Consider the following 23,734-nt stretch of genomic DNA (forward strand, 5'->3'; position numbering starts at 1 on the left):
AAAAGGAATTTCAGTTGGGCTTTTTCTCATTAAGACACAGAAAACACTGTTATAGTCTGATATACTTGTGTCACAAATCTGATCAATTTAGCTGTGCTTTAAGATGTTTAGGGGTGTAATCTGCTGTGAATTGCACCGATTTTCTATGAAAGGAAAAAGTGTTTATGCTCTTTTGATAAATACAATTTTTATAACCATTTAACATTTTTCATTACAGCCTTGAGGAAATTTACATTATAACTGTGGCCAAACACTTCAGTCTTGGTTCCTCACAGTCTGAGAGTCTTTCAGGCTTTTTTGTTTTGAAAACTCAAAGTGGGCTTTCATGTGTTTTGCAGTAAGGAGAGGCTTCTGAGCATCTCTACCATAAGCCAAGATCAGCGGAGGGCCCCAGTGATGATAGTCCTTCTTGAACTTTGTCCCATCTCCACACAGGACCTCTGAAGCTCAGTCAGAGTGACCATCAGGTTCTAAGTCACCTCTCTTACTAAAGCCCTTCTCCTCTGATTGCTCTGTTTGGCCAGGCGATCAGCCCTTGGAAGAGTCCTGGTTGTGCCAAACGTCTTCCATTTGAGAATTTTGAAGGCCATTGTGCTCTTGAGAACCTTCAGTGCAGTTAAAGGCTTTTGTTGCATTCCCCAGATCTGTGTCTTGCAGCAATCCTGAAATGGAGCTCTGCAGGCAGTTCCTTTGACCTCATGGCTTGGTTTTTTTTCTGATGTGCATTGTCAGCTTTGATGTCTTCTATAGAGAGGTGTGTGCCTTTACAAAAAAATGCAAGCAAAGATCAAGATAAATCTGAGGCACCTGCACTAAATTTCAAGTGTCTTTGGAGGGGGTCTGAATGTAAAAGTGATATTTCCATATTTCTATTTTTAATAGTTTTGCAAAAATTTCTTTAATTCTGTTTTTACTTTGACATAATGAGATATTAAGTGCAGATTAACAATATTAAAAAATATTTTTTTAACTGAAGCATCAGCCTGCAACATAACAAAGCTGAAAAAGGTGAAGGGTGTCTGAATTCTGAGTGCACTTTAAATGCAATGGTTGTTCAGACAAAGTTAAAATTTAGGAGGAGTGGGGAATTTTTGTTGTTAGCCTTTATCAAGCTGCTTTAAATGCTTAAACGTAATGATACAGTAGTGATAAATTACCAAATAGACAACATACTGGAATTTTCTTTGCAACTGATAATTGCAGTATTTGCAATGGTCATTTATGAATTCCTGATATGCAGAGAAATATTTTTATCTTCCAAACCCATTTTTACTGAACTGTTGCATGCAACCAGTTTGATTTATGTGTGTTTGAATGTTCTATTACTGATTATTTACTGTAGAATATCCCTGTTTACTGTACATACTTGATCCATATGGGCTCTTGGTGTGAATGTGGCCACATCTGTCTTCGCCTACCTCTGCTCATGTTTTGGGTAACCATATTGTATTTACACTTTGACTTTCTGTTTCTGAGTTACCCAATCATAACTTAATTACTGTAAAAAGGATGAAATATGACTAAAAGGCCAGTTTGTGTGATGGAAAAATTCAGAAAGTGAACACTGTTTGATGTTTGTTTTCCAATCAATGAGGGCCTTTTCCCGAACTTCTCTCACCCAAACGTCACCACCATCCTCGGGTGGTCGTTCATTGTCTTTCCACTCCGCTGTTTACACCCGTGCTCCTTTGATATGACCGTCTATTTGTTTTCTGAGGCCTTAGCCTTGTATAACATGAGGCAGGATAAATATTTTGAAGCTTCGTGGGTATAAATAATTGATTTATGTCGCACGGCAAAGCACGACATCCCCACTTCACAGAGCTGGAGTATAACTTAGAGGACAATAATGTTTACCCTGGTGGTATTGTAATTAACAGAAGAAAACAGCTGCAGACATGCATGTGAGGCTGCATCGGATTAAAGAGCGATTGCAAACAAGCACAACACTGGCTTTTGTTTACATGTGGTGAGGGAGAGTGGTAAACAGAAGTGGGTGAGGCGGGTGAATTGATTCATAAACGGGCCCAGATTTCATGTCACTGGTTTGTCTTTCTGCTCTGGTTTTGAAACAAGTTTGAACTTAAAATTGACCATGCAGCAGTTGGTGCATGTCCCTTGGTTTGAAGTATGTCCATTAGCAGCCGGATCAGACTACATCATGTTTTTGTCTTTTACAATGTCACCATGGCATAAGGAACAAAAATCTTGTCCTGTCTTGGCTGATGGGCTGGCCAATCCTGGCCAATCATTGTATCTACTGACCTGGTCTGCTGTCTTTGCAACTGTGAGACAGTTCATAAATTGTTGGGGGACGAGTCTAGGAGTGCCAATCATGGCAGACTTTCAAAAAAGCTTGCAGGACACTGATGTCAAAACAGCAATTGGTCCTGGGCATCCACTAAGTGGTGAGCTGGATCAGAAAGGCCCAGGAAAGTAAGCCAGATGCCTGTCAAAGCACAGGTGCCGTTCCTTTATCAGGCAGCTGACCCTTCCCGTCTTTGCTGTCCTGAGCATGTCAGCATTCGACACACGGTCTTGCCAACAGCATCCAAAGATGCTCCGAAGAGAAGTTGTCGCATAGAAGCCCAGTTGCTGCCTCTGGCCTTCAGTCAACGTCCAGGCCTCACAAGAGTATCAGACTGAGAGGACCAATCACCAAAAGACTCTGATTTCTGTCCGCATGCACAGATACTGGGAATGCCACACTGTCTTGCTCAGCGAACCCATCACCCCATACATGAGTCCAAGTCTGCAGTTGAGCTCAGCCTCGCAGTCAGCAGAGTGAAGGATCGCGCTGTCGAGGTGAACTGCTCTTCAACTTCCATGCTCTCACCATTCACAGACACAGATTTACAAGGCTTTCAACTATCATATACTAATGCCAAAGCAAGTCGGCAGAAGAGCGAAGACTCCTTTTCTGTTACAGAAAGCTTTCAGTGTTGCCTCCTGCCCTTGTCTTAGTAAAGAAATGTTGTCCATTTCCAATAACAGTGCCGGTGCGGCTACGACCGACCTAATCAGTCCACTAGCAACCACTGTTTATACCCACTCACACAGCAACTGTCATGATCCTGATTCGGTTTAGTTTACTTCTTTTAGGTGTTTTCTGTAGCCCTTGTGTTTCTGTGTATTTTGTGCTCTATGTTACATCATGTTTCTAGTGTTGTTTAGTCAGTTATCTTTTGTGTTTCATTATTTCTTGTATAGTTCTAGTGTGTTTTGTTTTATTAATCCTTTTCCCTCCCTGTGTTTGAGTTTCCCTCCTTGTGTCATGTTCTTTGTATTCCTTCTGGTTCTTGGTTTGTTGTATCCTCCTATGTTTGCAATGTTTCCTCAGTTTTAGTTTATAGTGTACTGTCTAATGAAATGTTCCATGTTTCCTGTTTTATTTTGTAGTTGCCTTCCCTTGTGTGTGATTCCAGTTTGTCTTCCTGCCTCAGTTTCCCTCCACTGTGATTATCCTCACTAGTTTCACCTGGGTCTCGTTAGTCACACCTGTCTCTCCTTGTGCAATCACTCCCTGTGTATTTAGGTTCTGTGTTTCTCCCTGTCCTTTGTCAGATCGTCGTATGTCTTCCTCCTGGTAACTCCTCGTGCCTCCTGTCCATTTTGCCATTTGATGGACTTTATTTTCAGTAAGTTTTGTTAGAGATTATTCTTGGATTTTTGTTAATTACATTTCTGTTTCTTTTATCTGCATTTGGGTCCTTGTTTTGAGATTTTTACCACTTCATGACAACAACTAACCCTTACACTGTCACTATCACAGACAGAAGCAGGTCGGCAGAAGAGCAAAAAAATAAAAAAAATTAAAATAAAATAATGAGTAGCTTTTAGGTCAGTGTATTTTCTGGCAGATCCATTTCCTGGTTGAAACCAGACTCAAAAATCAGCAGAAACTCTTGTTATTCTGTTTTACAATTTTGACAGAAAATGAAAAAAAAAAACAAAAACGGAAGAACAAGTTGTTTTTTCAACTTTGGCAAAAATTTTCAAAAAGAGACATTTTCTAGTTTGTTTTTTTCGTTTCTGTTTCAACATTGGAACAACAAATAACATTTTCATTTTTTCTCAATTCTGTTTTTTTCCCCTTTTTTAAATTAAATACCTAAGGAAAAGGAATTCCTTTGACCCACCAATTTGCAACAGTGAACATTTCAAAATAAAAGCCTTCATGTCAAAATTTAAGCCATCCAAGCCAAAATGTACCTATTTGACAGACTTTTGTTTGATGTTTGTTTTTTGCTCTGATTATTTATTTATTTTTTGTGTACACACACTAATAAATATACCTTTCAACCAGACAATAAAATCATAAATTGAAAATCTGACTCCTGCTGTATACATGATCAAATACCTCAAGTAGTCCAGGCTCACTTATTCATTTTTATTTATTTTCCTCCTAATATTAATGTAGTCCATTGAATCACCCATACTTTACCATTGACATTATTTTCAATACATTGTATAGAGCAAATAGGCCTATTATTATACTGTAAAACACAGTGGATAGTTATATTGGCTTATATTTTTACAAAAGGACTTTTATTTTGAAATGTTAACCTTTCCCAATGGGTCACATGATTTGTTTTTCCTCAAGTATTCCATTGAAACAAGAAAATAAAAACAGTATAATTTAAAAAAATGGATTACTTTTGAAATTGTATTTGTTTCTCCATTTTTGTGACAAAAATTTAAGAAAAAACAAAACATAAAAAAACAGCTTTTTTTCCCCAATTTTTGGTCAAAAATGAAGAAACAAGAAAATGTCGTGTCTTTCCGATTTTTCTGAAAAACGAGGGTTTTCTTTCAAATTTGAGTCTTGTTTCAAGCAGGAAGTGGATCTGCCACAACATACACTGACCCTTTTAGTGTTGTTTGTATTCTTTATTTCATACAGAAGCATGTTCTAGTTCTAGTAAAGTGATGCTATGCTAAAGCTACATCAGAGGTAAACACCACACTGGAGGCTGACATTAGTGACGGCTTTGAGTACAACTAAACTCCGCCCATAGTGCAACTCTGTATGTACGGCTCTGAAAGTAGAGTCACTCACTCAGTCAGGTAGACACCTACAGACCCATGTGTATCTTTATATCAGTCACTAGTCTCTCCTGATTGAGGAAAAGTTGTAACTGTTTTGTTGCACTATGGAGATGTAAGGTTTATCTTAACAGTTGGAGAGTGATGTCCAAACTAACTAGAATACTGTTGAAAAAAGTAATTATGGTTTGATTTCATTCAACCAATCAGTGGAAAGCATTTTAATGCAGTATGTGTGACAGTGCTGCCATTTGGGACTAGTTGTCTCTAAACATGTTAACAGTTAAAAACATCTGCCATTAATTGTTTAGTTTTGTTTGAGCCATTCTTTTCCCCACAACCCATCCAGGATGACTTTTGAGGTCTTCTATGTCACCATGCTTTAAAAAAAGATGAATTGAGGCGCTTTTAGCTTTAATTCGATAGGACAGCTTGTGAGGGATAGAAAGTTCAGAGAGAGTGGGGGATGACATGAGGCAAGTACAGAGAAGGACAGAGAGCAAACATGTAACCAGTTTGACAAGAGCTGTAGCCTCTGCATTTGGGGGTGCCTGCTCCAGCAACTGAGCTAAAACAGCATCCTAGATCACCCAGCTGTATCAGATCACAAAAATCACCAAGAAGAGAGCTCTTAAAGATTAGTCCAGGGGGCACTGACAGCTTCAAATCTGGACATGCTGGGCCACTACAACTCTGGGAGTAAAAGTGAGGACTGTTTTTTAAGAACCAGAGAATCTTTTTCAGTGGTTTAAACTTGTTCCATCCTTTCAGCTTCTCTTTGTCCATCTTGTCTTCCTCTCTCTGTCTCACACACATATGCTGACACACACACCCACGCAGAAATTCTCATTACCTCATTAGCAGAGGCAGCTCTCATTTAGCTCTTTAATGACGGCTCTAGATGAATGGGCCTGGTGCTGATCCCAGTGCTGTGACTGGATTAGTGATAATGACTGATCTATGGGAAGTGTGACAGCCTCATCTCAACTCTCCCCAGGTCTCATCCTCTAGCCCGGGGCAGACCAAAGTAAGGTCCACAGGCCAAGTCTGGCCCTCCACGCTCACACCATTTAGGACTTTATGAGACAGCCCCCGCTGGTACTGTCTCTAACGGTGGAAGATAAATCTGTGGTCAGCCTTTTTTGATATACTTAGTGGAAATCAGAAAAAATAAGTGACACTAAGGCACTAAAGGAAAGTTACACAGTGTCACCAGGATAAGACATGTATTTATGACTGATTTGCAGGCCTGCATATGCATTTTCATCTCACCTAAGTGTTTCTTAGGTGCTTACTGTCAAAGCTTACTGTCACTCCAGTCACGTATTTATCCTGAGGCCACCACTCAGTCCCCTACAGTCGGCCCTCAGCTGATCCATCAAAGCTACAAGTCGACCTACAGCCTCTAGAGATCCAGGGTCTCCAGTCGAAGACCACAGGGGTCTGTGGTCTCTGTCTGGAACACCCAGCAAGACCACTGAGACCCACTGAGGGCCAGGCAGGCTGAATTAGTCAGGGCGATTAACATGGTTTAGGTGTGTATTAGGGCTTTCTTGAGTCTGAGTGGTTAGGACCACTTACAGTCTGCACTAGGCTTGGAAGACTGCAACCTTTCTTGATTTGTTAGAAACAATATGAAATAGCAAATACTTGAGGTAATAAATCTTTTTTTAAAAACATCCAAAAAAGTTGGGACAATATGAAAAAAAGAATAGAACCAGAACACAGTGATTTTCAAATCATCTTAAAGATCTATTAAGTTAATTGCAGTACAAAGACAAAATATTTAATGTTCAAATGCATGAACATTTTTGTAAATATCTACACATTCTGACTTTGATGCATGCAGCACTTCAAAGAAGTTGGGACGGGTGCATGAATAGACTAGAAAAGGTTACAAAGGGTATGAAGGAGCATTCCTGAAAAGCTCAGTCATTCACAATCAGTGACTCTCCCGGATTCTCCACTTTGTGACAGTCTGAACAATGTTCCTTATCGTGCATTTTGAAGGAATTTAAAGATTTCAACATCTACAGTACATAATATCATCAATATTGAGATAATCTGGAGAAATCTCTGCAAGGAGGGGGCCAAAAAATAACACTGTATGTCCATGGCTATCAGTCTCTCAGGCAGCACTTTATTTAAAAAAACAGCATCATGATGTGATGGATATTACAGTATGGGCTATCGTTTGAAGTGGACCAAACAGTTCTGGTGTGAATGCACCCTGAGAACATCATGCTTCCATCCAAACGTCTTTTTCAGAGTCATCATTGCTTATTTCAACAAGCCTCATTCTATGTGAGTTACAACAGCATGGCTTCACAATGAAAGAGTTTGGGTACTAGCTCGACTTTCACACAGGCCTACTTCAAAAATGCATGGAGCCCTATGAAATGTGATAAGGAGAGTGGAATCCCACTCTCACAACGTCAGATGTACATCAAGGAAGAGTGGGAATAAATTCCACTTTCAATACTTTAATAATAAATGTCTTCAGTCCCATGATGCTCACAGAGTTGTTAGAAGAAAAGATAATGTCAAACAGTGGTAGAAGAAATTAGTCTCAACATTTTTGGAGTGAGTTTTAAGCATATAATTTAGCAAAACAAAAAGCAAAACAAAAAAAAACCCAAAACCAAATCAGTTTGAACATTACATTTCTTGTCTTTGTGCTGTATTCAGTTGAATATAGGCTCAAAAGAATCGGCAAATCATTGTTCTGTTTTTATTCACATTTTACACTATGTCCCAGCCTTTTTGGAATTGGAGTTTGTATATCATATACAGATTTTTTCTAAGTATGGATTTACACAGAAAAAAGTTTCAATGAGACACTAAAGCAGGAGTTATAACACTAAAAAAAAGCACAATTAAGTGATTTTCTAAGATGCAACATATTAACAAGCATCCTGTCTTTGCCTATATGCAAGCCTAGACATCTTAAGATTACACAATGCTTACAAAAACAAAAAAAAAAAAAACCCAACAGATTGAGGCAATTTGCCCAAGTAAGAAAGAAAATGGGAGCAATGACGCTTCCACTGCATAACATAGGTTTCTTTATAATAGATGACGAAGAGCTTCGTCATCATCATTGGTGAGGATTTGTCAAAGTAGTCTGGCGTACACAATGTTGTCCTGTACTGAAAGTGGAATCAAATATGATACATTATTATATAAAAATGAGCCAAAACATCACATTTTACAGGCTTAAGTACCCTGACGCCCCTCTTTAATTTGACTGTAATTTAGAAGGAATCCTACCATAGCTAAAATGATGTCTGTTTTGTTTCTCTTGTGTTGAATTTTGATTTTTGGGTGATAAATAATTTTTATTTTTTTTTTTGCAAAAAAATAACTTGTGATGATTGTATAACTGGCTGTAAACTTACCATGGTGACATCATTTCATTTCAAATACCAAAATGGCATTAAATTGAACTTATCCACCCTGTCTTCAATGTTAGGCTGAAAATTTCCATCATAGCCTTCATTTAGAGAGGCAAAGGAAAAAGTCCCAAGGTAGTGCCAACCTTTCCTCATAATCTTTTACCTTTGATGTTTTCCTTCTTTAAACCGTTTTTTAGTGTTTGTCAAGAATGAATTATCTTCTCCTGTATCAGAACACATCCTTCTGATTATTTTTAAGAGAACAAAAAAGGTATTCAGAGAGTACAGGAGTGGGTTTATAAAAGAGTGAATTAGTTGTGCTACATTACAAAAAAAAAAAAGTTGCCCACAGTTCTTCATAGTGTAATGGATTAAGTCGGAATTCACATATGTGACAGTGGCCTTCTTTAATATGAGCGGAAGGTGGGGCAGAATATTTTCAGACGATCTGATAAGCCAGCAAAGAGGTGAGAATCAATATTTGTTTTTTTACTTTGGGCAAGTCCAAACTTAAGCATGACCAAAGATAGCAATCAAGGACACATAATCAGTAAATAGATGGTTTCTGAGATTATTTGAAGGAATAAGGGATCATGTGGGGTCAACAGCATGGTAGATTAGATATAGTTTTGTATTGACTGCATATCAGTGGGGAAGAGAAAAGAAAACACTTATCCTATTATCTTACTACTATAGTTGCCGGTGTGTGTGCCCGTCAGAAAACTTCTTGGGTGTACTGGTTCAAAACTGGTGCCATAAATAAATTAGAAATATGTACAGATTTTCCATAAAATCCAAAATTGTAGCACCTTTCACTTCAGTTTCCCCCGTTCCCCGATTCATGCCATCATTTCCCCTGTTTAACACACTCACTCTGCTGCAAACACACTAAAAGACAGATTGTGAGTCTGGTTTTCTTTATAACTGAGAGAGAAAGATACAGAGCTGGGAAACAAATGGACTTTGTTGAAACACGGCTACAAGGAAACTATTTGGACGCCCAGTGATGATATACCTCCATGATTCTTGATTCAAGTCAGCTCTCTTTAAAGCCCTTCTCCATGCTCATATCAAACAAGTTAACACACGAGATGTGTCACATGTTGGTGTTATACAGTTTATCACGGTATATTTACTGTTTTTTGTCGCTTGTAGTTGGCAGTGCTGCGTAAACTTGTTTGAAGATGTGTCTATGTGCAGCTAAATGTTGTGATGCTTTGTTGAAGTTCCACAGGAAAGAGCACACTCTAAAACTTTGTAAATGAGTGAAAAGATACAGTTTAAATGCTCCCCTTATGTCGTAGGCCAATCACTGCAAACACGCACCTGCATGCAGAGACACTGAGCCAGTATGCAGTTATTCGGAAAAATCACCCCTTTCCATGCAAATTGGCCTCGTTGCATTAAGCAACTAATGAGGAAGCTGGTAGCAGCACAGCAATAATAGGAAAGATTAGCCTGCTGTCTGTGAGAGCTGATGGAAGTGCACTACAGTTTTAATGGTACACAGACTTTCCATGGATCAGGAAACAATTCCACCTCTGTATGGCTTTAAAATAAATGATATGTTAATTTTGACTTTGCTATTACTAAGTCATAACCAGGAGTTAAATCAGTCTGAGAGTCTCAGCTGCTTTTCTAGACATGTGGTGCATCAGTATGCACAACAAGGATATTAAGTGAAATCCAAAATGTGTGTTTTAACACACTAGATATGTTGGAATGAGGTTGCTGCAAACATGTGAAAACACAGAGATCTGTGTGTGCCTGAATTTTGACCTTTAGACCTTTATAAAGTTTTTCACCTCTTTCCTGGCTGGGTTTAATTTGGGCAGGGCAAATATGTGGGATGGGGATGTCACTTGCCCACAGTGGAGAATTTACCTGCCCCCTAATGCTTCAATAATATTAATCATCTCGTTGTAGTCTGTTTGAGCTTATTTCACTGCCTTTATTAAGAGTCAGTTAAATGCTGTTTTTTGTTAACTGAGAGGTAAACATGTCAAATCTATCAGCCACAGTGGCCTACGGGTCATTTAAAGTATCATAACAGAGATCTGAACCAAAAAAAGGACTTTGTCTCATCTCTGGCACAGAGCCTGGCAGTTGTACTCTGATCATAAGGTCAACATAAGGTCAAGGGGCAAGCGGTGCAGGAATGGTGCAGGAATGAGTCCTAAAACGCGGGTATGAGTCCTAAAATGCATAATTAAGTTAGCATTTTAGCACTTCTAGTTCCCTTGTGTGAAAGTCAATGGGATTTTTGAATGAGTTTTCGGTTAAATGCCTGAAATAAGGTCTGTGGTGAAAACAAGCTCAAGGGAGTTTAACGTTTTATCCTACAACATAAAATACATCTGAAATGTGCCCCACCTTTGAATTGTGTATTTTTTCATGTCTTAATAAAGGCAGTTGCTAAAAGACAGCTAACAAGGACTATAGGGTTTGTCTGGAAGACTATACATCATCATCTGAAGCATGGCAACTGAGCCTGCTGTTCAGTTGTATCCACAGGTGATGACTTTAAATTCAGTTGACTGTGTTGTAGTTCAATATAGCGTGACGTTACCTTTTCACTTCCGTCAGTTTGATTAATGAACCAGATATGATGCTTATATTATCAATTTATGAAGATTATCTTCAGGAACAAAACATGTATGTTTCATAAACTTTTATTGGAAACAGATCTTATTTTCAGAAATAATCCAAAACCCCACTGAAAAATCCCATAGGCTCGACACCAAGGGAACCCATGCAACGCTAACTTCTCGGTTTGCCTACAAAATTGCGTCACGACTGCACCACTCTATAGCAGCTTTCCTCCAGTCAGGTGGTAGCATATTTTAAAGGAAAGGATCATATTTCTCATGAGTGAGCATGGCTTCAGCTCATTCAACCCACATGCCCACACCATCCTGGAGCAGATTTTACTGCCTAATTTTTATCGCTTTGAATCTTAATTTTACAAAGTTAGAGATGTTTAATTTGACTAGAATGCAACCGAGGTATTCATAACACAGTGACCTGTCATACAACAAACCTAAATGCAGGCTTTTTTTTTTAATCACTTTACAGGGTCTTACATTTGATATTCTGAACATTTAATATGGATTGAAAGAATCCATGCAGGTGCTGCAGGATTAAGCACAACTGTTGTGGGGGTTGGTGTGGGGTGGATGGCATGCACTCTTGGAGGAGGAGTAAATAGTCAGAAATCCAGCAGGTGGGAACTGGATTATGAAAAATAGTCCTGCAGAGTTCTCTAGTTATTAGAATATGTTTGTAGAAAAATGTTGGAGAAAACACTGAGAGCTAGTTAACGGTAAAGCATACACTGTGATGGCAAATTGGCAAATTGTTAATGACGCACAACCATCGCTCACCGTTCATGTGCTCACACTGCACACGCGAAATCGGTACAGACTGACAGATGTCAGTGGAGTTTTCTTTGAAGAGTCTCACACATGGAGGTTGAAGTCAGATCTGTTACGTATTTTCATGTATCAAATAGCTACAAACAACGACAAAACTTCTCTCACCATGCCTCTCACTCACAAATAAACAGCACCATCAGCAAACTCAACTAGCAGTAAGATGATAACAAATATTTCATGTCAGCTGGAGGTCTGCTGATATGTTCTACTCTTTAACTTTCTTCATTACAATCACATCAAAGGGCATGGATGCCGTGTGACAATTTAGAAAGGAAAAAAATCCCTGAAGTTCTACATTTTAATCAGATGTAGAAACAATGAATCTCAACTCTTGCCCCTATTGTGCAACATGTATTCCTACTTTGCTTTCTTTTGTTGTTTCAAACTCTGAAAAATTCTCCTCTCTTCTCCTTGCCATTTTAACCTTGTTAAATCCTTTTTAAGTGCACAAAAAATTGACTTGTTTTGAACAGGTTAAGGTAGCCAGAGGCCACATTTTTATCAGTGTTTTTTGATTATTAAATTCTCAAGACAATTCTGAGTTTATTGTGTAAAATTTAGTGATAATCAGATTAGATTTAAGCAGAAACTTCTATTATGTAACAGGGAGATATTCATTTAATCAGAGCTGCCTTTATACACAATACAGCAGTAAGAAATAAAGTGATATGAATTAAAATTAAAATAAATATAGTTATTCAAAAAAGACCAAATCCCAGATATTTTGACAAAATAAAGATGGATATATTTGCTATTTATTGTTGTTGTCCATTAACTATTCAGTCTGTTTTTTCCCTTTTGTTACAGCAACCTTTAATGGACAGATATGTACATTCATTCATTTAATATCACCAAGTTTCCCCATGACAATAAACACATTTGTTGTTTTCCTGACATCTCTTTTATTTTGTTATCTCAGAATAACATCCCTGGTTTCCCATGATACCAACTTAAAGTCTTGAGAATTTTAAATAACACATTAATATGATTATTCCAATATAATTAACTTGTTATCATGGGAAAATCTGTATTTTTGTCCTAAGATAACAAGATAAATAAGTTGAGATCTCAACAACAACAGCTGACTCATGGTCCTGCATGGGGCCAGTTTTACAAACCTACTTTTGCCCACACATGTAAAGCTCCTGACCTGACCTGACCTGTTCCCTGCTATTGTCCCTGTGAGTAAAATCTTGCACTGCCCAGACCCTTGTATATTAAGCCCACAACCTGACTTCACTGTAAAGTGATTTTTTTTATTTACTCTGTAAGCAACTGTGAACAACTCTGATTTCAGCCAGATCCCCCCCTTCTAACCAAAGCCATCAAAAGCCTGACTATCAGATGATTCCAAAGATTATTTTGCCAGATTTCCTCTGGTGTGTTAAGAGTGATCTCTCTCTCTCTCTCATCAGCTCGGAACATGTTCAATATTTGTGATCAGAAATTTCTGTTATACCAGTCCAGGTTGTACCCTACCAATCGTCCAATGGCATTAACGATTTGCTCCAACCCCCATTTGGATTAGCAGAGTACATAATGGATGGAATCCTGTTGTATGGGAGGAATACCAGGTACAGCTGAGCAGGCATGTGCAGAAAATGTTATGTTGACATAGTAATAGCCAATCAGGAGGTAAGCTGACCAAAGGAGGAAGCACAACAAACACAGCCATGGCAGTGAGAGTTAATGTAAACGATAAAGTCAGAAGGACGTCAGGAATGGAGGACCAGCTTGTTAATTTATGGGAGCAACCCTAGTGTTTTTAAAACATGTCCTGTAAACCATACCACATTTTAACTGACAAAGAGGGTCTGGACAGAGAATTTTGCCATATTGGATGTAGCAGGTAGCTAACAGCTAGCAACATGTAGCTTACTCCAAGTTGCACTTGACAGTGTGAGATTTGGAATCAGTTAAGATATGTTTTGAGGCTTTTTATGCATTTATTCATGGAAGAGGACAGTGGACAGAGTCAGAAACAGGGAGGAGAAAGTGGGGGAGAGACCCAAACCTGGGCCACCCGTGTACATGGGGTGCAACCTAACTTCAAGGCCACCTGCAAGATTTTAAACATCTTTTAGCGTGTACCAAGCTTTCCATGCACTACTGATGAGGGGTCAGAGGTCGAACAGTTTCCATATCACAAAGGGTAGTTTTTAAAAAGATAGGTGTCATTTCCAAAATTCCCTGCATGATTTTATCAGACTAAATAGTCTGCTTCAAACCATTTTGTTGAGATAAAGCTTCAAAAGTTAGACTTTTGCTGCTTCAGACACTGTTTTATCTCCAGCACCATAAGAACATTGGGAAAGAAGTTGTTTTGAGTTAGCTGACGCAATATTACCTGATCTAGATGGTAAAAACACTGCAGATCATTTTCATTTCTGAATTCTCTCATTTTTCTTTTTGTTCTGACTGACTGCTCTTTTGTACTTTATTTTTGCCTGTATCCACACCTGCAAATTGTTACATTGCAGCATTTTTACCTGCCACAGAAATTCTTGAAGATTTTTGAAAGCCTTTTTTTTTTTTTTTTGAAAGTATTCATGCAGCTTAATGCAGGCCTGCAAACTGAAATTTATGTGTTATCATAGGAAAAGCATGGCTAAATAAAATGTAAGGTTGCATGTCCTCTTGGAACTTTATTTTCGAGCACCTCAAGCAATCAAACCTGATTTCTGCATCAGCTAACTTTGCTCTCCAATAGAGTAACTTCTAGCTGGCACAGCTATGTTTAAAGTAGTTTCCTGATAACATGCTAGCATTTAAATTTGTTATACTTTTCAAGTCAAAGTATTCATTAAAGTTTTTTACCCATCACTCTAGGAGTACTGCATGAGTGAAGTATGGCCTTACTGTATCAGAGTGTATCTGTAAAGGCTGGATAATGTAATGCCCCCCTCCCCTCCTCTTTCCCCCGCACGTTACCCCACGGTGTGTATGCCCAAGGCAGTGGGCGCCCTGGCTCCTGTGACTAGTGGGTTTGCTCCCTTCAGCAGCACCACTCATCTCCCTCTTTAATGTCATTTAGCTGCGGGGTGGCCAGCACCTCGCTCGCCCATTAATCCCATTCCAAATGCCATAACATTTCCCAAAAAGCCCCTGCTTCTTAAAGCCGATAATTAGAATGTCTATTTAAAGTTCACCGCTCTCCCTTGCCGTTATCAATTAAAAGCCGTTTAAAAGGAGATCGGTGGCAATCGTCAACAAATTAAATCTCTTCCTGGCTCTTTGACGTTAAGTCTAGAATGCATAATGGGGGTCACAAAAGGCCTTCTGGAAAGCGAGCAAGACTTGAAATTTCCAAATAGTCCTTCACAGAGAACAGCCACCATATTTCACTGTAGCTGACAGAAGCAGACGTAGTGAGAATTTTGAAATAGCTTTATCATCATGTGATATAATTTGATTAAAGTAACAGCAGATGCAAAGAAAGAGGCCAAGTCAGGTTTTGATTGACATTATCAAAGCTTCTGCAAAAGGACAGCGGGGTCAACAAACAATACATCAAAAAGACAGAAAACTAGAATCTAATGGGATTAAAGTGAGTAGAAATCATCTTCAAAAGCTCCACATTCTTCTCTCTGCTCATTATGTTTGTGCGGTGAAATTAATGTTTTGATAAATGGCACATGGTTTACAAAGATGTTCTGGGCTGAGGCTTTTCCTGGAAACAAGCTCATAAGTAAGCAACACAATCATGAAAAAAAGAGTGAGCTGCTTTGACACAGTGTTCATCACAACGCCAGATATATTAGGAAAAAATTACATTAATGTGCATGTGGTTTGTCGCATGATTCAGAGGCAATAAAAGACAAAACATTTACTTATAATTTGAAACTAGATTAAGAAATACTGGGGGCAGAAAGAAAATGTGTTTTTTTTTTTTAGATTTTCATTCGGTAGCATCATCTCATTACCGTCTGACGATGATACATGAGTGTCGCACACAGGAAGAGGATCATTTTCCAAAGGAAGCCCAAACCTTATTGTTGGGAATGTACCATCTGGATCTCAAAGGGCTCTGCTCCCACATCTATCTTCAGTGGGATAACACAGGAGCCTGCACAGAAAGGCAAGACTGATTGGTGATGAATTATGTATACTTCTGGCAAATTGTGATATTTGTCTGGCAATGTGATGCCGCACATGACATACCCAAATCATCTGTGTGAACATCATCTTTATTACAGCCTAGAGCCTTGAATTAAGTCTGGAAAACCCCTTTTACAAATCTTATTAACACTTGTATTTGTGGAGTAGAAGCTTTATTTTAGTTTAGATGATTTAACAAACTTTGCTTAAGCATTTCTTTATATTGCTGTGGTTATTTTACTTTGTCTGCCTGTGCCATCACAGTATGTATTACCTATAGTATCTGCTAATATAACAAATAGTATACCTGCTCTACAAATTTGATTAAAACTTGATTAATTTCCTATAAAACAAAATTTGAAAAATGTCTTGTATAAAATAAATAATTGTAGAATATGTTGCCTATTGTAAGTTTTGCTTTCTTATCTCATTTATAGTGCAACAAATTTGTTAATTCAACAACTCGGTATGTCTTTTAGTCAAAAATTATGCCCCAACTTGACTTAGAAATCAAAAAGAAGACAAACCTTAGATTTTTTTTCAGATTATTTAGTCTGTTTTAATTTTGATTGGACAGTCAAATGGTAACGGGTAATATCGAGAGAAAAAAATGGAGGAAGAGCGCCAAGCAATGCCAGGATCTTGATTTGGTTCTGCAACCAGTTAGCTGAGGACTTAAGCCTCTGAATATGGGCACCCTCTCTACCAACTGAGCTGAACCAGGGCCCCTTAAGTCAGATTTTTGACACCTTAAGGTTCATTGCTACAATACTTATATAGTGCATATCAGTATTTGGTGTTCTAGTTAATGGACAAGCAACAGAAAAGCTATTGCATGAAATTGAAAAAAAAAAAAACAACAACAAATAAAACATAACAATACCTCTGAAGAGTCAAACGCATAGTTGTTATCTTTACTCCCATTGCAATTAAGATCCAAAGCAGTGCACTAATATTCTGTAATCACAGTATTTGCATGCGTTATTGTCCAGGCAGCTCAGTGAAGATGTAAAAGGTCATCTGCACCTTGTTTGATAAAACATTTTATCTTTAATTGCTCCCTTATTTCTATTAAATCCATAACAACTTGTTTTTGAACATTTCATGGTCTTAAAGGTGAACTGATGAAAAACCCAATTGTTCACATATAACGAGCTCCTGCATATGGGTTTGCATAGAAATTAAATTCTGATTTAGAGGCTTTAAAATACATTATGGTCGCCCTATGTAAAGCTGTAAAATAAAAAGTCAACATGTGATACACTCAGATGAATAACTTTTTGTTGTCTCTGTCCATGCATGCAAAGACCGTTATGTTTGATGTCGCTCCCAGGGGCACACAGTGTCCCCTTGTTCCTCCTCCCACCTCTGACAGTGACAGCAAGGGCCTGAGGAGGTGTGCCCTCTAATAAAACATTTATATCCGGGGAAAACAGCGTGTCCAGCTCCAGCCACAACACTGGCTTTGACACCAGGGGCTCTTTTGAAGTTAACCGCCAAGATTTAGAGGCTTTTCTAAGGGGAGCCCATTGTCTCTGCCTCTGCTCCCTTCGCATTCCCTCCCCCTGCATCAAGACGCTGTGTGCTAAAGTCTCACAGTAGCTCTGTAGCCACTTCAAAAGACGCCCCACATGAAAGGGCTTGGTTTGACCCCTGCTCAGTTAGCGGTGGCTAAATTGGTAGATCGAAAAGCAGGGTAATTTGTATCAACTGAGTAAGTTACTATGCATTGAACAGGAAGGTCATGCCTTAATGCCATGGCCTTAGCCCCGGCCCCATAGCAACAAGACATCAATGTACCATCAGTTCCCCAAAATACTGAGTGGCAATCTCTCAAAATGATACATGTAAACAAGGCCCAATTGTGGCAAGACAATCAGCCTTCAATTGTGGCACACAGACGTGCAAAAGGAAGTAAAATGGAGACAGGAAGTGTGTGTGTTGCTATTTTCTTTCAATGCTTGCATGGAATAACTGTCCTGCTCAGCCTGGGAGATAATGTCTCATAATGGTAGGCTAATGATGCTTGGACTGATTAAATTAGGCGAGGGGTCCAGAGGGTCAGAGCCCCGGAGCCACCGAGTGACTCACCTTCCCCCTGCAGCTCTGCACACACCCTCCTGGGAAAGGCAAAGATCGGTGTTTCCCCCCCGGTCCCAGTTTTTACAGCTCAACCAAAATTCTCATGGCGCTAAAATCAATGTTGCCATTGTTGGGGCCAAACGGCACGTCCTGACCATGGCCAATGCAAAGAATTCCAAGTGGCAGGGCCTGTTGGCCTGTTGGGATCTACAGATTTGATTATGAGGAGGGCCAACGTTGTTTTTCAAGCTTGTCACATAAAGGGGGTCTTGTTCAGCATCAGTACAATGGGACCTCTAAGTGGCATGTGAAACTGACCCTACTTTGTGCAATAATTCGAGCCTTTGATATGACAAATGTTTTCGTGCCTTCCTCCACATCTGCAAATACCTCCACTTCTTTTCTGTCCTTCTCTCCTCCCTTGCCAGATACTGTTCAAGCAAGAACGGACGCACAATGTAGACAGAGGAGGTAAATTTAAAAAAAGATTAAGGCTTTTGTGAATGATACTGTTTTCTGTGTTTCTTTTGAATGTGTTTGCTTAAATTGTGTGCAAAAATTTAATAGTAAAAATCAAATAATATCAATAGTCTACCTGTTTCGAAACCACGGTAACAACAATAGAATTCTTAATATTATGTAATTGTTTTTACAACCGAAAAATTGCAGACACCCCCTTTTCCACTCTAAATCACACAAATGCATAAGCAGAAACGAGTTAGGAAAATTATAAAGGTCTGATTTTTTTAAGCTTCTTCTTTTTTTTAGAGAAAAATACTGTTCCATAATATTGTTATCTTTCTGTGTATTATCTTATACAGTTGAGTCATGGTGGTCAATTAAAAGGACAAAATTGTGTTTATGGATCACTCACTGAGAACTTATTGTACAGTAGGGAAGAGATATTTGGTATTTTTTTTAAAACTGACTGTTTAAAAAAAGATTGTACGGTTAAAAATTATGTGGTATCAAAAAGCAATTAATTATATATATTAAAAAAGTTTGTGAATATTGCATTGTAACAGACAATCCTTTATTTTGAAAGTTTATTTGCCTTTGGAGGATAGGAGGCATGCACAATGGCAGAAATGACTTGTAAAACGGGGTAGGCGTATTTCATGTTTACGAAGCGCCTGGATGACAACTTTACAAGGCTTGAGAGTATACTGATTACAATAACTGTAAATTATCAATTTAGAGACTTTCAGTGTCTTTGTCGATTTTCTGAAATGGTATCGATTAAAAAACTTGATAATATTGCATTGTCACAGACGGTGCTTTTATTTTGAAGGGGCTTTGACCGTTGGAAGAAAAAAGGAACGTTCAACGGCAGGAAAGTCACGGAAAAATGCATACTTTATGAATAAGAAGCGACTGGTTGACAACCTTATAAGGTTTGTGGCTATTTTGTTAACCGCAGCTATGAAATTATCTATTTAGTGACTTTTTGTGTCTTTATCGAGTTTTGCTAAGTTTGGGGATGTATTTTAATCGAGCGAGCAAGAATGCTATTCATGCTTCATGTACTGAAATTCATGTTGGCAAGGTATTAGCAACATGCTTTGTCAGTTATGCTCCCAGCCCAGAAATACTGTTAGTCACTCCTATTTTGTATCCAGTATTTGTAACTGAAAGCCTGCCTAAAATACCAGGTACAAAATCATGATATACTGTTGGAAATATTGCACCTTGAAATTAATTATGGCCTTCTTTAGCACTCTGATAGAGTTTGCCGTTAGTAGGGATAGGGTTTGGCTGTTGAATTTACAGCGTTTAGTCATTTTAAAGCTGAAAGTTTATAATATACTACTGTTAAAATTGTCTATGAATATACTGAGAGTTGTAGGGATATTAAAGGATGGTATAGTTTTTACTAAGTTATTTACCCTGTTAACTGCCTGTTTCGGTATGGACGTAAATTAAAATTCGCCATATTTTACTCAGTCGGACCGGTTCATTCAGAGTTTACAAGTACAAGCATAGCAACATAGCCACATCGGAGGGGGCAGGCACAAAACATTGAGTCCTGCCGCCGGCCAGCCTCCGGAAAATCGGCCAACTGGAGGAAAGCAGGTCCGCGGGGGGGGGGGTGTTAAACAGACAGCAGCGAAAACGAAGTGTTTCAGACGGAGGTTAAAATAAGGGGTTTTCAGGACGTCAGTGTGAGAAACATGAGGAGTTTTTTGAGCTGTAAACCATGAGAAGCTACTATGTGGGTGATAAATGTGTTATAAAAAATTATAAATGTGGCTGAAAACCTGCAGTTTCTTTGGTTTTTAAGTTTCAAAAGACAACCTGAGGTAGCATACATCTGTAGGCAACATATGTGGATTTAAACTTTGTAGCACAAACGCTACTACCTCTGTAACTTACTGGGTTATCACGAAACAACAAACATTTCCTTTACACATATTGCTTCTGTATTTGTCCATGATTCATAGTTGGTATTTCTTTGCAGTACGTGGATCAACACAATGTAGATAAGGACTTTTTGCTATAATAGTTTTAATGATATGTTGATTTACTGGATTCAGAACAGCTCTGGCAGGGCGAAAGGTTACTTGTAATCAAAGTTCCAGTGCTGGTGTAAATGTGTTTCAGTACTCATGGCATATCTCTTGTCCAGTCAAATTACTTGGATTGAATTAGACATGGTGTATTAAAACTTTGTGAACCATCAGTTAAGGAAAGAGACAATCATTTGGCTGGAGGAGAAAATAAGAAGAAACTGATCTTGTTGGAGGGAAAATGTTTGGCACGCAGATAACTTTGGCTGTTTGGCTTTTGTTGTTTGAATTAAAATAAAGGTTTCCTTCTCTGCTGTCACATTGCATTAACGGCAGCTGCGATGGCTGCTATCAGCCCTGCTCCTGGCTGCGGCTCTGTGTGGAGCGAAGCTGACGGTGTGTGGAAACTAACACAGGCACTGTGCTGTGACCGCGTCACCTGCAATCAGGCCCAGCAGCCAGCCAGATTAATCATGACAGTAGGCAATATTTCCAACATTATTAGAAGAGAAACCTAATATTTTGGGACATCAGGGATCCCGGTGCCGGTGTCCATCAAAGTGAGAGCCTTCATTTAATGCTCCTTGGATGGGTAACCCTGGCACTTAACCCCTTTTAGATATTCCATCTCTCTCCTCTCCTCCTCTCTGCACACACACAGGCTCACTCACAAACACGTACACAGGCTGATGGCTTATGATGAGGCATCCCTCCCAAACAGAGATGATGCATTTATTCCCAACACAATTTCTCACTGCCATTACAGCATGTTTTCACAAAGCCAAACAAGAAATTGTACACCTATATCTGCCCTGTAACACCAGTTCTATTTGCTCTGAATTGTGCGAAGGGCTATGGGGGTTAGTGAAAACAAAATGGACCTGCCACACCTGTGTACATGTGTGATTGTGCGGAGGGGCAAAGATTTTCATGTATTGTGTGGCTATTTGTTTCAGTAACCACTTTGTGTCCTGTACAGGTGTGTGTTGTGTCTTATATCTATTCCTGGTGTGTCCAGGGGGTCTTATTGTAGCTCTTGTTGCACCTCTAACATGGCTAACCCTTTTCTGTTTTGTTTTTGTGTGTATGTGTGTGTATTGAATTTGATTTGATGTGATTGTGTCTGGCATGTAGTGTGTGCAGGTGCTGTGAATCGTAGAGATCCCAATCGTGACTCATCCCTGCTCCTCTCCTCTGCTCCCTGGACATTTCACCCCTCAGAAGGTATGTCAATAGGACAGTGTGTTTGCATATGGATTAACAAATGCTCACATACACACACACTTACCTGCACATATATGAGGGAAAAAATACACATGCATACTCAGTGTCAAGTAAGCCCCAAAGAAAAAGTTAAGAAAAGACTCAAAAATATCAGACAAGCAATGATTTAATTGAAAAAAATTAAATAAAGGTTTAAAAAATACCAACTGTGCACCACCCATAATACAACTTTTTCTCACACACGCCTTGTTACATACAACAGCCTGCAAGAAAACCCAAACTATAAAGCTTCAGGTAGGATTTGCATGATTTAGTAATAATGTGCAACTGCAATTAAACTGGACAATATTGCAATTTGTGATAATGATATAATACATTAATGCTATAATCAGTCTACCTGTCTAGTTATCAAGGAAAATGCAGAAAATAATGATAGTTTTAATTGTGTATTTTTTAAACTCAAAACATAAATATTAGCTAAGTAGCACAAAAAATAATAGAAAAACATTTTTACAGTAATGCTTTCAAAATATCTTTTTAAAATAGTTTTTTCCTGTTTTGAAAATAAAGTTTAGCAGTGCCACTATTGTACACTTGAATGCTTTTCTTCAGGTATTTTGTAAACCTTTTAATTACCACTTAATCCAAAAATAATTGCACCCTTATATGCAGTTCTGTCAATAATAGCTTAAAAAGTTAATTACTGGTATCGGCCGATAATGAAATGTACGCCGATCTGTGCGGCCGATAATGTGACATCATAATTAAGCACACGCGATGACGCTGGATGTGCACCAACAGCAACAAATTCAACTTGTCTGTGGAAGAATTCTGAGGTGTGGAAACAAGACAGCAAAGTAGCTGTTTGCATCGCTTGTAAAGTACATGTGATGCTAGGAGGAGCTCAAAACACGCCTTTAACACCACCAGTTTAATTTTGCATCTCTGCTTAAGTCATTCGACAAAGCTTAAAAAATACAGCAGCAACTATTCAAAAGTAAGGAGCTGAACAGGAAAATCATTGAATTTATCGCTCCTAAAAATCAGCCTTTCAGCATGGTAGAATCTACGGGCTTCCATGGGCTAATGATGCATTTAAAGCCCCACTACGTTATACGTAGCAGGCACTTATAACCTTACCTGAACTGCAAAACTTTGTTTCCAGTCACGTAGAGAAGCGCCTCGTTTAAACTAAACATATTAGCTTCACCATGGATATATGGACATTAAGTGTTTGTTCTGTTAGCATGTTGAGCCTCACTGCCTCAGTGGATGGTTGAGGATTCACTCTTAAAAAGCCTGTGGGGCGTAGGTGGCGAAGTGGTCAAGTCGCGCCCCATGTACATGGACGGCCTGGGTTCAAATCCGGCCTGAGGCCCCCCACCATATGTCTCTCCCCCCACCCTCGTCCCTACTTCCGACTCTATCACTATCCTCCCTCTATCAAGTAAAGGCACAAAAGTGCCCAAAATAAACCTTTAAAAAAAAAAAAAAAACCTGTCTTGCACTCACAGGAGTGCTCTGGTTCTCACTTTTGAAAACATGTTTCGGATCTGGAAAATAGAGCAAAAGAACGCGCATGTTGTGCTATGTGACAGTGCGCGAAACATGGCAAAAGCAATCACGGACTTCTGTGTGCCAAGTCTCCCTGTGTGGCACACACTGCAGCTGGCTGTGTGTGGTGTCCTGTCTCCAGCATTGGAGATGTGGGTATCACTGGGTTGTTACAGAGCTGTTTACAGTGAAATGCTCATTAAGGTTGGTTGCTTTGTTAGTTTGTGCTGTTAAAAGCAGAATCAGGAGAACTACTTCAGTTGAAGTTTTATTTCTGTTGTTCATCTTGAGTCTCAAAATTTTAAAAGTATATTCAAGCTCTGAACTAAAGCTAGATTTTTGCATTTAAGAATCTTTTTGTTGTTGTTGTTGTTATTTTAAGGACTTTGTCAGG

The 23,734-nt window shown here is 38.9% G+C and overlaps 1 long non-coding RNA gene across 1 annotated transcript; it reads left to right on the forward strand.

The window, feature by feature from the left end:
* Nucleotides 1-3,574: 3,574 nt before the first annotated feature.
* LOC121512787 lies at nucleotides 3,575-21,786 on the forward strand. The gene is made up of 2 exons (XR_005992139.1): nucleotides 3,575-3,638; nucleotides 21,697-21,786. It is a non-coding gene; the product is annotated as an uncharacterized LOC121512787 (long non-coding RNA).
* Nucleotides 21,787-23,734: the final 1,948 nt, after the last annotated feature.

Source organism: Cheilinus undulatus, linkage group 7 (assembly GCF_018320785.1).
Source record: "Cheilinus undulatus linkage group 7, ASM1832078v1, whole genome shotgun sequence".
Classification (NCBI taxonomy): Eukaryota; Metazoa; Chordata; class Actinopteri; order Labriformes; family Labridae; genus Cheilinus; species Cheilinus undulatus.